The 14,247-nt window shown below is 43.9% G+C and overlaps 1 protein-coding gene across 2 annotated transcripts in view; it reads left to right on the top strand.

Annotated features, from left to right (window-relative positions):
- The first annotated feature begins 3,635 nt into the window (after positions 1–3,635).
- The window catches only part of LNX1 (ligand of numb-protein X 1), a 124,571-nt gene continuing 113,959 nt past the window's right edge, over positions 3,636–14,247 (top strand). Inside the window, exon 1 of one of the 2 annotated variants that reach the window (XM_057729037.1) lies at positions 3,636–3,803. The gene's annotated coding sequence lies outside the window, so the exon portion shown is untranslated. The remainder of the gene's footprint in view (positions 3,804–14,247) is intronic. The other variant, XM_057729036.1, reaches the window with a different exon arrangement.

Here is a 14,247-nt window from a genome sequence, read left to right as displayed (position 1 = left end):
TATCCAATTGTATGTGTTGCAGAAATTGGTCCATCGAGAAACCAAGCATCACACTCGGAGGGTTGGAGAACTCAGGTTTATTAAGCCAGCGGCACCAGACGAGCTAATGCTCCAAAGTTCTGGGCCCCGAACTCAGGGTAAGCTTTACTTTTATAGTGCAGGTGTTTACAGAGCATGGAAGTTTCCAAACAGAAACTTACAAGAGCAGGTGCAGAACATTCCATTTTTTAGCAAAACATCTTAAAGTTACATTGATTTGTTAGGTCATCCTGCCTTTTTGTTTTTCTGAATGCAGCAAGCATATCTCACAAAAGCAAAACAAGCATGGAGTTGTTTTTAGCTGAGAGTAAGTTTCTAACTTTCCTCTTCATATGTAGTTCTATGCTCTTATGATCCTTTTGATAACATTTGCAGATTTTAAAGGGATAGACTGTTGACGTTTTAGTGAGAAATAACCATAAAAGATGTCATACAGAGTTATAACCGATCATTCTCGAGGGGCCCCTCAAGTTGGCCTTCCCTTCTTGGGGTTGGTTTGACAGACCCCCAAAAAAGATAATTTTGAGGATGCACCCAGGGATGATGGATTTCCTGGTGTGTTTTCTCCTAAATATATGTATAAATGTATCCATATATATATATATATATATATATATATATATATGTATGTTCTATATCTACATACTCAATGTATAAACCAGATTAATAATTCATTTGCAATTGGAGACAGTTCCCTCCCAGAAATTACAGTTCCCACGGCTACTTCTACAAGACACTTCCTTCTAAAGAAATGCTGGGTAAGAACTTTGATTGGTGGCCAGGAAGTTACCCAGGGAGCATGAAATTAGAACTTTTCCCCATTTTTTCCCAATGGGTGAAAGTGCTCTGGCCCCACCACTTGCTGGCTGTGCTGGCCTTCAGCAAATACTCAGCGTCTCTATGCCTTGGTTTTCCAGCCGTCTGTGCAAATAGTAATAGTATTTAACTTACAGTGCTTACGACAGTAAGTAGCACCAGCTAAGCACTTATTCAGTTAGTGTTTTATGATTATTATGCATGTCTTTTCACCAGTACTTTAGAAATAGCATTTCCATAATAGCGGGACAGCCCTAATGGAATTATGAAACCCATACTGATTTTTTAAACCCTTAAAGATTATGCTAAATCCAGGACTACCAAATCGAATGGCTTATTGTGTGAGAAACATCTAATTTTTCCTTTCCTTTTATACATCGTTCCTGGGAGTGAGCTTCACTCCTGGTTCAACTTTTGTTCTCCATTTTTATTCATCAAACCACAGGAGCAGAAGGCGAATACAGCGAGCGAGGCCCCACACAGCCTCCAGGGCTTTGGAAAACGCTTTCTGCGCTGTCACTTCCTGCAAACTCGTTCGCCCAGAAACCGTGTTCCCCGTCTACCCTCCCTAAGTCTGTGATTTCCTCCCCCTCCCAGGTGGGGCTTGGTGCCCTTCAAAGGTGACTGACACACACGGAAGGCAGCTGCAGGCAGGCCTCCTAGGTGACTCATCAGGCTGCCTCTCCTCCTGTCCCAGGGGACACCCCGGCCGGCGCAGGAGAAGCCTTTGTTTTGCCGATGTTTCTCAATTGAGTATCAAACTGGTGGGCCGTACTTGTTCCTGAAGCACCGGCAAGTGAAAGGTTTTGCTGCCTTTGTCTGCTTTTGTTGTCGTTGTTAATAATAAAGGAGTAGCCACACCTACCATAGTTTCTATTGGATAAACGCGTGAATGGGTTGTTCTCTTTTCTTTAAGCTTCATCTCTCTACAAAGCGCACCCAGTGCCCAGGTGGGGAAGGGAGTCTAGAGCAGTCTGGGAGGGCTGGGGAGAGGAGCCAGCCTTTTTGCAAGTGAAGTAGCCGGAGCCCGCCCTGCACCCCAGCCCTGGACTAGAATTTCTCCTCCTTCGCTCCCAGGTGGTTTTACGAGGTAGCGAATGACTGGCGGCACCCAGTCAATGTGGAGCACAACAGAATGGCATCAACACCTTCCTCCCTTCCTCCTCTCCTTCCCCCGCCTCCCATTTACCCCTCTTCCTCCGCCCCTCCCCCAGCCGAAACACCAGCCAACCAACCAATCCAAGAAAGTCTGAACGACAGTGTTAGAACCTGTGCAACCAAAGCAGTTCCAGTATCAAGAGAAGAGGGAGACAGGAAACGGGGGAAAAGTCGGGATTTCAATAATTTTTTTCTTCAAGGGGAAAAAAAAAATAGAGTCTATCTTTCTGGGCAAGGAAGCCATCCTTCCGGGAGGGAGAACCCACGATGTCCCCAAGTAGTACATTCCAGAGAGTGAATAAATTGTCCAGAGATGCTGGACGAGGGCCACAGAAATAACGCGATATTTAAATGCGATGATGGAAGCTGTTTACAGTCCTCCGAAAGATGATGGCAAGGGGTTTAACAGTCAGCCGCAACAGCTCACAGCTGCTGCTGTGGCGCCGGCTGAGCTGCAGCCTTCCAGTCTTTCCCTGCTGGAAAAGCTGAAGCAACACAGTGACTTGCCCACGGTCACACACCACGCTTGGGACAGAAATAATCCTGATTCCTCCTTCCTGGCGCTAACCAGCCGACAACGCCACCTTATTACTGTACTAGCTTTCGAATCTGAATCATTTAAATTGCTCCTAATTGCAGGCCGGGGCGGTGAACTTTAACCTCCGTGTGACTAACTGCCAGGCCAGCGAGGTAGGAATAAAATGCTGGCGGGGGGAGGGGGGGAGTGTTTGAAAACTTGACTGAGAAACTGCTCACAAGCATCATATTTAGATTTTTTTTATAATGATTTGAAATGACGCCTCTCGTTCATTATATTGGAACCGAGAATCTCTCGGGATCCAAAGGGATGCCATTGAGAAAGGCGTTTGGGGGATAAATCTCAGGTATTTTCCAAGCAATCTTCATATATTTCCATTTTATGCTCACTAAATGACTGTCTGGTTTTGTGTTTAAACATCCTATGTTATCCTTTATATGTGGAATCTAAAAGATAAAACAATCTGTTTCTGTACATACATAAGAAAACAGAAACAGACTCAGAACAAACTAGTGGTTCCGGGTGGGGAGAGAGAAGGGGGTAGGGGTGAGACATAGCGGTAGGGGATTAAGAGGTACAAACTAATACTACGTATAAAATAAATAAGCAAAAGGGATGTATTGTACAGCACAGGGAAGTATAGCTATGATTTTCTAATAACTTTAAATGGAATATAATATATAAAAATATTGAATCACTATGCTGTACACCTGAAACATATAATATTGTAAATCAACTCTACTTCAATTTTTAAAAATAAAGTTTTTAAAATGAAAAAAAAATAAACTTTCTTTTTAACTCTTTTGTAGGCAACTATTAGGAGGAGGTGGGAGGAGAGGTCTGGGGAAGCACCCAGGCATATACATTGAGATCTGTCCACGGGGCTGCACGCGTGCTGCGCTCAGGAAAGAAAGTAAATTCCATAGGGCAGATTGCTCTAACTGATTCATTTGTCCTCACAGAGACTCCACCTGCCCGCTCGCAGGTATTCAGGTAAATGACGGGTGGGCGGGACCTACTGACTGTTTCAATAGCTAAGGTCCCAGCGATGTTTTATCTGTCGAGGCTCCCGTGATGTCACACATTTCCTGGTCTCCACCGACCAATGCCCTCCTCCTTCCTCTAGGTACCTGCATGACTGGTGGAGGCCGGTCACTGCTCGGGTGGCCCAAGGAGCTGCTGGATTCACGCACAAGGTGTGAGAGCTGCAGGGGTGCTGCTGCTTCGAGAGTCCCAGGCAGTACTTGCAAAGGTGAGCTGAAACCCCCCATTTTTCTCTCTGAGCATTTAAACCACTGGCCCCTGCCGGATCTGAAGGAGGAATTGGAGTGAAAAACATAAGCTGAATGGTTTAGCCCTGGGTGTTTGTCCCAGAGAGGGAAGCCCTTTCTGAAAGGAAAGAGATGCCTTTGGCATTTTAGTTGCACAGGAAATTTCTCCCAGGCCAAATATTTAATCCTTTTGGTTTCTCTTAATCAATAATCCAGCCTCTGCTTGTCTGGAAAGTTGAACTAATTGTTATTTTTTTAAACTCTGAAGTGGAGTGGAGTGCAGGGGAGGCTTTTTTTGAAACTTAACTCAAAGATGCAGACCTGTTCAGCACGTGTTGGGAGGGGGCTGAATTCAGAGTTGCCTTGTTTGTCTTATTTTGCCTTACCTTTTGCGTTCACCAGGGACAGTTTCCATCTAAACCTGTGAGATGACCTTAATTTTTTTTCTCCTGAAAGTCTGTTCCTCCAACAGGTAAATTCTGTTGCCCTTACTCAGAAGCTCTGCACTCCAAATGATCCTCCTTTCTTCTCTAAAAAGTCCACTGTTTTCTTTGTTTTTTGTTCTTCTTAAAACCCCTTTGCAGTCTGGATTAGAGTTGTTTACATTCAGACCCTGAGTGGCTGCCTGCTGACCTTTGGTTCAAGTAAAGATTATTTCCTCAGTGTTTACGAGAATATAAATTCAGGTCTGATTTGTAATTTTTTGGAACTCTTCCAATTTTCCTCTCTCTTCTTAGCAAATATACCAAGGAGATTGTGCTGCCAGGACCTTTCTGTTTTAAGTAATTTTACCTGTAGGGTCCATTTTTGTTTTCTTAATCCTGACCACACAGCCTGTTACTACTTCTGTTCCTGACGGCCCAGTCGCCACTCTCTCCACCCAGTACTGCTGTTAGAGGAAAAGAAACCATCTCCAAACCCAGGTCCCTACTGGGATGAGCTGGAAAACTGGAGGAGAAAAATCCGCCTTTGAGGGAGGCATTTCATTCTGGATTCCTTCATGGGCTATTTTTCTGAGATGCCAGTTAGCAAGGGAATAATATGTTAGAACATTCATATTCCTCTACCCAGAAATTCAAAGCGCATGTCCGTTCTCCAAAAATATAAATTGAAACAAGCTGAGAACACGTTTGTCTCAGACAGTCGCTTCTCCCCCCAGCCTCTGCCTCGCCCTTGCTGCCAGTTTCTCTTACTCCGCAGAGGCTCTGCAGCTGACCTTCAAGTCTAAGTCTGTCCTTTTCCCCTGAGCCTTGTGCTTGGGTGGTGGCGGCTGCGTGTCCCTCACCAGCGTGCTCACTTTATTCCGAGTTTTGTCAGCAGAAGAGAGAAAGAGATCTCGTAGATCCTGAATCTTCTGGATAAAATTGTGTCTTTAAAGTCACAAACCTCTCCACAAGATTGCCTTCCCTCTGTTGGCCATGGTTTGTTCGTTCTTTGCTTAGTAGTTTATGTATGATTAAAGCAGTCATTTCATCACTATATGTCAGGGCCCCTGGCTATTAAATGACAAAAGCTGTGGACACTATGCCGCCAGATATAAGAAAGGGAAAAAAATTACAGAGACCGGAATTCAGTCAGGTGATCCAGAATGCAGTTGGTGTCTTGGATAACTTGAACACGAGTTTTGTCCAAAGGGATGAAAAGACCCATAGTGGTTCCCTTCCTGTAGTAACTCCGTCCCTTGGTTAAGTAGCAAAAAGGCTTGATTGAAAAATGTACAGTCTCTTCCATTTACATCTTCCTTATATCACTTCTCTGAGCCTCAGTTTCTTCATCAGTAAAACGAGAGCTAATAATCCCTACAATATAAAGTGGTCCTGAGAAGTACATGAGGTAACATATATAGAGCATCTAGTGACTGGTGCCTGGTGCTAAGTGGGTACCAAATGAAGTCTAGATCCATCCTTCCTGAAGGCATTTATCTGGGTTGCTTAGAGGAGAAAGACTGAGATAAAAGGTCTAATGTGGTTGCAAGTGTTAGGGGTCCTGATTGTTCTTGGTATGGCTATTAGCTGTAAGTAATTAACACCAGTGTTCACAGTGCAGAGAAGGGAAACAGGCAGGAGGCAGGAAAATGCTCAGCCTGTATCACTAACCAGGCTGGGTTTAGGAGCTACTGACCACCGCTGTTAATCCTGCCTTTTCCCTCCTCAGGGCTCTCATCCCACAACAGTCCCACAAAGTGTGGTCCTCCACAGGCCTTTGGGGGAAATGTCCTGTTGTCATTTGTTGTAATCTGACTTGGCAGGCAGCCCTCTCTGCTTTCAGTTGTGATGTGTCCAGGGCAGACGGGTGCTGGGTCTCCTCCAATCTTGCAGATGAACACCCTTGGCCACAGCCTGGTGAGCTGCAGGACTAAGTCCCTGAGTGGAGGAGCCTGCCCTGGACTGAGGAAGGCGGACTGTGGGTCTTTTGGATGTGATCATCCCCCTAATGGACTGTCGTGTGTCCTTCAATGACCTTGAGCCATTGCATGAGGGCAGGCAAGTTCCCAGAGCCCTGGGACCTTCTCCAGGTCTCACCCCATCCTGGAAAGATAAGGGCATCATCATTCAATAGCAAGGCAACAGCCTAGTGGGTTGAGGCCAAGGGTTCAAAACCTTGAACCGACTACTGCTTAGGGGAACCTGGGGAAGCACTTCAAGCTTCCCATCCATCAGTTTCCTTGTTTACCTTTTCCCCCAAAAGGAATGCTAACATGGTGTGCTTCACACCCCCCTGGTCCTGATAACAGAAGCTGGCTGGGCTGCACACCTAGGTGGGTAGGTCAGGTTGACTGCAGGGGAGTGTGCAATGCCTCCCTAGGAAATATTAATCTTATTTATTGAATTCTGGGTGGAATGGTGCTACTGCTTTAGAACCGTGGCCTGGTCTCTGCCACCAGACTCCCTGGGTTCAAAACCCAGCTCCACCTCCTACTAACCTTGTGACCTGGGATGGGTTATTTCACCTTACTTTACCTCAGCTGTAAAATGGGCATATTGTGAAGTTGCAATGAGTTGAAATGTATAAAGTGCTTAGAAGAGTCCCTGGCATAATGTGAGTTATTACTAGTATTATTTTCTTGAAAGGAAGGCACCACGAGTAGAATGAGTCAGATCTGGGTGAGAGAGCCAGTCCCGCCATGTAACTACTAAACTAAAGAAGTAATTTAATATCTCTTTGTCTCAGTTTCGTTCTGGAAAACAGAGTACTTACCAAACCCAGTGTTGTTGTGAGGAATAACTGAAATGGTGTCATATAAAGTGCTTAGTATACAGTAAGCACTCAATAAATGTTAAATTGTGTATTATTATAGGAAATAGTTGTTATATTGGATACAGCTGGACTTCTTAGGTCATGCCACAGTTTGGCTATAATAATGATGTAGTAGTAAGTTGAGAACCAAAGACTGTGAGCAAAACAGGTTTCCCAAAAGGCCCCCAAAGGCTTAGAAGGAGAACCTGGTAACAAAGATTATCTTGTTTATCTTGGAGTTCCAGGGTAGGGGAACTGTCAGTTGAAATGCCTGAACCTTCGCAGAACTATGGGCAGTAGGATTCTGTGATGTAAATAAACAGTGGGTTTTCCTGGAGCAGTGATTCCTGGCTTCCTGGCTTGCAGTGCCTCCTTTTTAGATTTGAATTCCTCACTTAACGTGGAGAAATAAGGTCTGCTAAGATTCTGGCTACTTAAAAGGCCATTCTGTAAGATGCTGCCAAGAGGGGACCTAGGAGGGACGCTCTAAAATGTGTCCTCCTCGTTGTCTCAGTACCTGTGGACTCCCTGGCGGTGCAGAACTATTCCTGATATCTATGTGCTGCCATCCCGTAGACTCACTTTTGTGTGGGTGGCAAATTTATTGTCCGCTGACAGGGCCTCCAAAGTATCAAGAGCTTTTAAAACCGTTTGGAAGGAAGACTACATCACTCTTTCTGGGTTAATAGGATTTAACCATCTACTATCTCCAAAGAATAAAGGTTTACATGAAAGCCATACAGATTGCAAAGCACAAAAACTGCGCTGAACTGAAACCAAAAGCAGAAAATGTTGGTTGTCCTCTATAAACATCTTACATTCAATCTCTTCCTCTTATCTCACTTTGTTCTAAGGGACACGAGGACACCATAGTGACCTGTTGCTTAGTTACCCACAGATATATTTTAGATCAACATAAGGAAGAACTTTCTAAGAGTTAGAGTTGTCCACATATCCAGTAGGTTGCCTTTTGGGGCACTGAGTTCCCTGTCACTGAAAGTGATTGTTTTTTAGTATATTTAGCACCGGGTACATGTTTGCCGAAGAAATGAATGAGTGAATGACAAAGAAGACTGGTGCTTCTTTAGCAGTACATACCTCATCTGTAAAATAAAGACTATATCACTGATCTCATTGGATCATTCTAAAGATGAGATAAGAAAATACATGGAAAGTACCCAGCATAGTATCTTGCACTTAGTGACCTGCTCATTAAATAGTAATAATCATTATGTTTTATTTTATATTATATTCTAAAAAGGAAGGGAGAGAAGGGGTTCCTGGGATTCAGGTAGAGAGTAGACAAGATGACCTCCAAATTTGAGATTTGCAGTTTCTATGATTATCTCTCTATTCCTATTCTCTTCACCCCTGCCCTCTGTGTCTGCCTTTCTAGAAGAACAACTCCCCCCGTTCCAGGGAGCCACGTTCCTTGACATGGTGGATTGCAATATACTTCTAACAGTGGTTAGGTTCTGTCCCAATTAACCAAAGACATTTTTTAAAAATTGTATTTATTTATTTATTTATTTGTTGGCTGTGTTCCGTCTTTGTTGCTGCAAGCGGGTTTTCTCTAGCTGCGGAGAGCGAGGGCTACTCTTCGTTGCGGTGTGGAGGCTTCCCGTTGCGGTGGCTTCTCTTGTTGTGGCACACGGGCTTAGTTGCTCCCCAGCACGTGGGATCTACCTGGGCCCCTGGGCTCAAACCCGTGTCCCTTGCTTTGGCAGGAGGATTCTTAACCACTGTGCCACCAGGGAAGTCCCAAGACATTTTTTTTTTTAACGTCACTAATATGTGACTTGGAATGTGTGGACTTAAATTCCACCATTATTTTCCAATGACTCTTAGTCTCTTCTTGTGTTTGATGCATTTGTCACAGGGACATAAAAGACGTCACCAGCAGCAGAGAGGAAACTCACCAAGAATTTTCTTTAATAGCCTCTCGGCACAGAGCATGACAACAGCACACATATGATGGTGAGGTGTAAACATGTCATTGCCATCTGTTGAGATGACTTACATAACTTGCTTGTGACTGCTTCTGTCAGTTGCCTGGCCTGTTTGAATAGTATGCTGCGTGTTTAGGCTTCTGCATACTCATGTTAATACATGAGTCATCTGATGTTTTCAAAATCATTAATTATTATCATTATGCTTGTCTTATGTCTTCCACAACATACACACAAACTCAGCTATTCTACCTGTAGTCTTTTTCTCCCCCTTGGGGCCCTAGCAAATCCGGTTTAAGTCATCTCTGAAGATATCTGTGTTCTAATTTAGCAACGGATTAAAAGAAAACTATCAGGTTCTTATACTAGGGCAGAACTGCGGTCCCTCAGTATGTAGCTGTTTAAGTGGCTGCCCTCCACCCCCCAGCATATTGTCCCTAAACTGTAGACAAGCGTTGGAGAGGATCATGGGGACTGTATACCCCATTCCTGGGAATACCCCTGGACATGCAGAGTCTCTGTATTCATTTCCTGTTGCTGCTGTAACGAATTACTGTAAACTTGGCGTCTTAAACAGCACCAATTTATTTTCTCACAGTCCTGGAGAAGAATCAGCACAGTTTGAAATCAAAGTGTTGGCAGAGCCTTGCTTCCTCTGGAGGCTCCAGGAGAGAATCCTTCTTTGCCTCTCCCAGCTTCTGGTGCCTCCAGGTGTTCCTGGGTTGTGGCTGCATCACTCCAGTCTCTGTCTCTGTCTTCACATCACCTTCTCCTCTGCATCTGTCTTCTCTTCTCCTGTCTCTTAAAAAGACACTTGCCATTGGATTTAGGATAAATCAGATGATCCAGGATGATCTCATTTCAAGATCTTTAGCTTATAATTAAGACCTTTTCTAATAAAGTCACATTCACAGGTTCTGGGGGTTAGGATGTGGGTATATCTTTTGGGGGGACATTCCTACACATAGGCCCCTCCCACTACTTATAGAGAAATTCCTTGCACACTTAGAGGCTGAAATATTGTACAAAATGCCAGCAAGGAGAATTGGTACCAGCAGCCTTCACTACTACCATTATTTATTCCTATATTCAAAGTACAATAAAGTGTTTTATATTCCAAAGACCTACTGAATTTTTTTAGTCAATAGTGTAAATTACCCATGAGAGCAAATCATCTTAGGTTACTTTAATAGACAAGTAGTGTCCTGGTTAAGGAAGTGATTATTCCACTGAACCCTGAGCCCAAACCGCAAGTTTTCACGTTCAGGAGCCATGTTTTCAAAGGGACCTTAACAAACTATAGGGCATCCTGGGTGGACCCTTTACCACCACTGGGACTACCCAGGAAGACAACTGGAAGAACCAGAGACAAAAAGACAGGGGAGACACCAAAATGCTGTCTTTAATTTTGGGGGGCTGTCATGTTTTAAGGGAAAGAATGGGATCTATGTTACACTGAAAGGCAGAACAAGAGCCAGAGGTCAAGCTAACAAGAGGGAAGCATTCAGCTGTTGGCACACTGATGAGCTCCCCATCACTGGAGATGTTTCAGACAGAAGCTGGTAGGGCATCTATCTGAGATGTTGAAAAGAGGTTTCCTGCCCTTGGTGAGAATCAAAGATTGTTACCCAACTCAAAATCCTGTGACTTCTAAGTCATTTTAAAATCTCAAATATAGATCATCACACGGGAATATCAGACACCAGTGGGTGGATGCCTCTTCCTTGATTGAGGAATTTGCTCGGGTTCTTCCTCCCACCTGGATTTCTTCCCGCTTGCCCGAATCCCATTTATCTTTCATGATCCTCCCTGAGGACCATCTGTTTCGTGAACTTTCCTTGACTGTTCTGGGCCAGACCGCACTGCTCTCTTGTTCCTTTCTCTCCACGCTTGTCCCTGACTCCTGTTTCGGAGGACCATACTTATTGTGGATTCTCCTGCAGTGTTTTAACTTTTTCTTCTTCTGTATGTAATCTCCATTTTCCTAATTAGACTTAAACACATTGAGGATGAAATTGAATTGCCCGTGGGAACTTATACAGAAATGCAGACAAATGTGAGGCAGGTAATAGGTGATATGTGAACACCTGTAGAATTGAAACAGTAGAATAATGTTGAGAATTCAAATATCTTCCTCCACCTTGTCCTTCCTTCCTTAAAGCTTGGTTACCTATTTTTTAAATTAATTAATTAATTAATTTTATTGGCTGTGTTGGGTCTTCATTGCTGCACACAGGCTTTCCCTAGTTGCAGTGAATGGGGGCTACTCTTCCTTGTGGTGCATGGGCTTCTCATTGCGGTGGCCTCTCTTGTTGCAGAGCACGGGTTCTAGGCGCATGGGCTTCAGTAGGTGCAACACATGGGCTCAGTAGTTGTGGCTCACGGGCTCAAGAGCGCAGGCTCAATAGTTGTGGCGCACTGGCTTAATTGCTCCGCGGCATGTGGTATCTTCCTGGGGCAGGGATCGAACCTGTGTCCCCTGCATTGGCAGGTGGAGTCTTACCCACTGCGCCACCTAGGAGGTCCTTGGTTATCTATTGAAAAGCTGCAAGTGGTTCCTGAGTATGCTTTTTGGCCTTGGGGGAAGAAGGCCAGCCTGCTTCTTTACCATGCTTCTCCTCTGATATCAGCACTACGCAAGACCCTATGACAACTAGTTGCATGAAAGAGCCCTTGGTCAATGCAAAATACTCTGCCTTCATTTTTGTTATTGGCAGGGAGTCAGCTCCATTTCATCGTGTTGGTAGACCAGGAAATGGAAGGGTGTCTTTTCCGGGCCAGAGTTCTTACAAACAAACCCAAGTTTTAAAGGTATGCCGTGACACCCCAGGGGAAAGACAGGAAAACCTGTCAAGAGAGGCAAAGCTCCTCTGGCCTGTGATAGTTCATCACTGGCTTCTAAAACTTGCATCTGATTGGCTCGCCACCTGGTACTCTTCTCTCTCAACACTTCCCTTGTTTTTCCCACTTTCTGGAACATTTATGTTCTCAGTTATTGACTCCAGATATATTACGTTGTCTCCTTTTAGTTCAGTTCTCCTTTAATTTCCTGACCATATTTCGACCTCTTTAAAGACCATTTATATTTTTTTCCTGTCTTTTCTAGAGTTGGCAGCACTATGCAGACTAATGTCATTCACAGACTGCATTAATGAATTGTTTACTCTCTCTTGGAGACCATTGATTTTTTTTTTTAATTTTTTATTTTTTTATTTTTTACAATAAACTGCATATATTTAGAGTGTACAATTTGGTATCCCAATCTCCCAATTCATTCCCTCCCCCAACCCTCCCCGCTTTCCCCACTTGGTGTCCATATGTTTGTTCTCTACGTCTGTGTCTCTATTTCTGCCTTGCAAACCGGAGACCATTGATTTAGATATTAAGTAGGGGCGAGCTAACCTTGACCTTTGCAGCAGCCCATATGCACTTGCTCTCTCTCTGTTCCCTCTGTCTGTCCTCCGCAATGCATATGGCGCCCCTGCCTTTCCAGCCTCCACTTCCAACCCAGGCTCTTGGTTCAAAGACAGTTTTTATCTCATGTGTGACTCTTTTTATTCAGGTCACTAAAGCACTAATTTCTCCCTATTATATATGTGTCTGTTAGCTAAGAAATAGCCCACAGAGCATTTGTTTATCCTCTTATATACCTTAGTTCACAGTTGGTACTTATAAAAAATTAATGGCACTTTGATACCTCCAAGTCTCACACAATTTATCTATAATTTAAAATGTGGGACTTCCTAGGTGGCGCAGTGGTTAAGAATCCGCCTGCCAGTGCAGGGGACACAGATTCCATCCCTGCTCCAGGAAGATCTACACGTCTTGGAGCAACTAAGACCATGTGCTACATCTATTGAGCCTGTGCTCTAGAGTCCACAAGCCACAACTACTGAGCCCACATGCCGCAACTACTGAGGTCTGCGGGCCAAGAGCCCATGCTCTGCAACAAGAGAAGACACTAAAATGAGGAGCCCTGGCACTGCAATAAAGAGTAGCCCCTGCTCACCACGACTAGAGAAAGGCCATGTGCAGCAACAAAGACCCAATGCAGCCAATAAGTAAATAAATAAAATGTAATTGTAAATTTACTCTGTTTAATAGAGGAAGATAGAGTTTGCCCTAACTTTGGCAATTACTTTCCTCCAAAAATCTAATTTAGAAGTTGAAACCAGAGCCAGGGCAGTGGTTAGGCAAACAGGCCCACTAAATAATCACTTTAGAAAGAGAGACGAGGCCATTGGTGTGAAGAATTTATTGGCAGTGGTCCGCCCTATTTCTCTGTGGGTGTATTTCTGGTCGTCATGATTCCAAGTGGTGTTCCTGGCCGTGACAGTGATCTCTGCCCTGAGGTGTGGCCTCAGTGACCACTTTGAAACCAACTCTGCAGCCATTCTGCCCAGCAGAGCTTCATCCAAATTTTCAAGCATCATCAACCATAGGAAAACCTTAAGCTCGGTTGTTTTTTTTTTTTTAATGGCTAATTCATCTTGTTTTTTTTAAGTTTTTTGACTGAAGTATAGTTAATTTACAATATCGTGTTAGTTTCAGGTGTATAGCACAGCGATTCAGTAATATATATACATTCAGATTCTCTTCCCTTACAGGTTCTTAGAAAATATTAAATATAGTACCCTGTGCTACACAGTAGATCCTTGTTGGTTTTCTATTTTATGTATAGCAGTGTGTATATATTAATCCCAACATCCTAATGTATCCCTCCTCCCACCCCCAAGCTCAGTTTCTTGAAGGTAAAAGACTAAGGGTTTTTATGTGTTTGAGACACGCTGTAAAACATTAAGGTTAATTGAAGGGATTCAAAGATTTTGAACATTAAATAAGTCCACAAAAATTACGAAGCAAACCGACTATAGTAGGGCAGAGTCTCACACTGTTTGTATAGCCACAGTCCACACAATGTCCTTGCTCGAGAGGACAACTTCTGTCACTTGACTGCGCTCTCTTATACACTCCCAGAACAAAGCTCTTTCAGGAACCAAGAGTTTTGTGATCATTTTGGGGACCTGGCTTTAGGTTATACTTTCTTCCTCTCATTTGAAACTAGTTCTTCCTCTTGCCTCATGAACCCTTCAGCACACTGCTGACCTGGTGCCTCTGTGAAGTATAACAATCAGTTAGAGCAGTCAATTTAGACCTTGGTTAACATTTAGAGGCGCACCTGTGACAAGGTTGTAATTCTCTACTTTTGCCATCGCATCTGGCTGGGAACCAGGACAGG

The sequence above is a fragment of the Hippopotamus amphibius genome, chromosome 3 (genome assembly GCF_030028045.1).
Source record: "Hippopotamus amphibius kiboko isolate mHipAmp2 chromosome 3, mHipAmp2.hap2, whole genome shotgun sequence".
NCBI classification, from domain to species: domain Eukaryota; kingdom Metazoa; phylum Chordata; class Mammalia; order Artiodactyla; family Hippopotamidae; genus Hippopotamus; species Hippopotamus amphibius.
The sequence above is the reverse complement of the archived record's forward strand: the minus strand, read 5'-3'. Positions and strand labels throughout refer to the sequence as shown.